Here is a 3224-nt window from a genome sequence, read left to right as displayed (position 1 = left end):
TTTGGCTCTCAAATGTTGTATTAGACACACAATCTTAATTTTCCGAAAACATTTTCCACAACATATTGGCAGACACAAGTACATATTTTTGACTTTTTTTTTATCTGGTTAAGTGATGTCACATACACAAGACAATTACAAGAAAAAGGAAACATTCTTTGAAGGTCAGAAATGAACCAACCGGATCTCTGTAACTGCAACGTTGGTTTGTGGCATAAGCAAGACAAGAGTAACCAAGAGCAGCTTGACTTGTCAACAAATGCCTACTTCTGAACTTGTTTAAAAAGTTTATTAAAGGAAAATTGTGGAAGAATTTGAAATTCCTTTCAATTTATTTTGATTTCAATTTTTTAGAAATTAAAAAAAAAACTAATAGATGTAATAAAACAATACAAGGCATTGAAGTTTGATAGGTATCTCACTGATTTTAGAATTTCTGCTCCCTGGATCTCTCAACTGGTAAAAAAAAAATCTTTCTATCTAAAGTAAACCAGCAGACTACATTGAGTCATTGACGTTGAATCAATTCATCCTCTTCCTCAGCAAGCATTTAGCGACAGTGGGCTGTCAGTGGCATTGAGTTTTCAACTTCGAACCAATCACTCCTGTAAAGCTTTTAACTTTGAAGCAATCACTCCTGTTAAGCAAGATAAATATGGCCACTGGCTAAAAGAACTTCCACTCTGTGTTGCACTTTTCTACTACAGAGAACGGAAAGATAAGAATTAAGAATGTGGAGTTCCTAGAAAGTCTGATAAGCTTTAAAAAGTGTATAACTTTCACCACTTTTATTTTAAAAGTCATGTTCGGGGCTGATTGAGCAGCTGATTATTTTATTTGAGGCAGCTACTTCTTCACATGGAAATGTTTCCCTTCTGAATAAAATATAACCAATTAAAGTTTAGCTGTTTTTTATTAGATTGCAGTACTGCAGTAGAGGATAAATTCATTTTAAAGCTTTTCCCACAACAAATTTGCCTGCATAAACAAAAAAAAACAACAACTTATTAATAGCATTTGCTTTAACCCCCTTAAACCAGGAACGTAAGTTGACATCGATAAATCGCTTGTGATTCATTGAGGTTTTTCTCAGGGTTGAAACAGACAGTTGATATCTGGATGTGTTGCACCCCACCACCAACGCCGCCGCCGCTGCCACCTCTCCTCTGTCCCTCCCTCAAGCTCTCCATCTCCTTGACTTGGTCTCTTTCTTTTGTTAGAAACAATAAGTTATAACTTTGACCTACATCTCACAGAGGATGTGACACTCATGCGTGGTCACCCTATGGATAAACAGCTCTGAGCAGGCCTGCTTTGGAAATGGATACACAGTAGACATACAAACCATGTGGAGAACAGAAAGTGTGTTCTTCTTCTGTCTGCGTGTGTGTGTGTGTGTGCTTGTCCCCTGATCTCTAGCATCAGACAAACACATTTGAAATCCCAGATGAGGGTTAGTGCACTCGAGAGCAGACCAACGGTTCACATCCCTCTCTCTTCCTGCTTTAGTACCTGTAGAAATTATATTTTACTCTCACTTGTAGCCATGAGTCTCATCCCATGTAAATGTAACTAAAGTAAATGGACAAGCAAGCCTTTTCCCCCCTCCTTTTTTTATTTTTTTACTGATACGAAGATTCAGGCCTGGAAAGGAGCCAGAGCTTTTCCTACTCTCGCCCCCCTCCAAAAAAACTTTTGTTGTCTGTGTCTTTTTCATTTTCCCCATAGGCTAGTTCTGTGTTGTTTTATGTACGTGTCCCTTGTTGTTTCTTCCATGTGGTTTCTTTGTCTTTCAGCCTCTTATCTCTTTGTTTCTTCCCTTGCTCTCCTTCTATTTTCTCTCCCTCGACTTCCTGCTATCTCTCCGCCTCGCTCACACCCTCACTCAATCTCTTTCTCTTTCCTCTCCCCTCCCCTCCTTCCCTCTCATTCCCTATCTCCCCCTCCGCCCTCCTCCTTCCCCCTCCGCACCCCTTTCTCTCTATCTTTTCTCATTCTCGCAGCACTCCCAGCTGCTGATGATTGATCAAGGTTTTCAAGGTTTGCCCTTTCCTGTTATTTAGCAGGAAATGTTTATGCACAGTTCTCAGTCTTGCAGTCACAATTGGCATGTGTCCACACTGTGTTTGTTGTGCCTGCCCGCACCTACTCCTGCTTGTCTCACGTCCACTTTTTTTTAATTTATTTTATTTATTTTTGTTTGTTTGTTTTAGAGTGTTCACAAGTACAGTAAAGGTGAGGTAATATAAAAGAATATCCGTCTAAATTATGAGGTTTGTCATTAGAGGCGACCTCATCAGTTCTCATCCGGCAGGTAGAACACTCTGCCACACCGTTCTCAAAGAAATCTGGAAGTTCAATAGTTAATGCCTTCTCTTTGCTGTTTTTTCCTTTTTCCTCACTCCCTCTGTCTCTCTCTATCTCCTTTTCCTCTCTCCATTCCCTTTGCTCCCACCCCACCACCTCCACTCCTCCTTCACTTCTTTTCTTTTCTCTTGCTGATGGACTCCTCTTTTTTTTATTTTCACACTCCACCATCCCCCTATTTTCTTTTTTGCTCCTGTTTTCCTCCACACACCCTGCTCCTCTCTTTTCACCGCATTTTCTTTCAACTCACTATCTGTCTTTCCATCCCCACCTCTTCCCCCAACCCACGCCCCCCCTTTCTTTCTTCCCTGTCTTTTATTCTTTCGCCACATCCTTTCTTATACCCCAGCCTCCCCCTTCCTCCTCCTCCTACAGTTCTTCTTTACCTTCTTCCTCCTTTTTTTGCAGCATTCTCTTTTTCCCTCCCCCACGCCAGTTCTCTTTCCTCTCTCCCTTTTTCTTTCTGCCCCCCCTTGCTTCCTCCACTCAGATTCACTCCCCCTCCTTCTGCTTCTTTCTTCCTTATTCTTTCTCCCCCATGTCTGTCTCCCTCCCTCTTTCCTAACTGCTTTTTTCTCTCCTCTCTTTCTCCTACTCTTCTTTTGTCACTCTTTTTCCTCCCTCCTTCTGAATTTCTCAGACGGAATAGTTTATACTTAATTAGTTTGGATGAAAAACTCTTCGCTCTCGGTGAAAAAGTTAAAAAATGTAAGCTTTTCTCAGACATTATCTGTCTGTCTGTTTTGTCACTGACAGACGCACCTCCACCCATAACGTCTCTAAATGTTTGAGAAAGTCTGTGGCATCTCTATGAGTGAGAGGGTCTAAATCACACACACGCACCTATATATACATAT

The sequence above is a fragment of the Poecilia formosa genome, unplaced genomic scaffold (genome assembly GCF_000485575.1).
Source record: "Poecilia formosa unplaced genomic scaffold, Poecilia_formosa-5.1.2 Scaffold191, whole genome shotgun sequence".
NCBI lineage: Eukaryota > Metazoa > Chordata > Actinopteri > Cyprinodontiformes > Poeciliidae > Poecilia > Poecilia formosa.
This window is presented reverse-complemented; position numbering follows the sequence as displayed.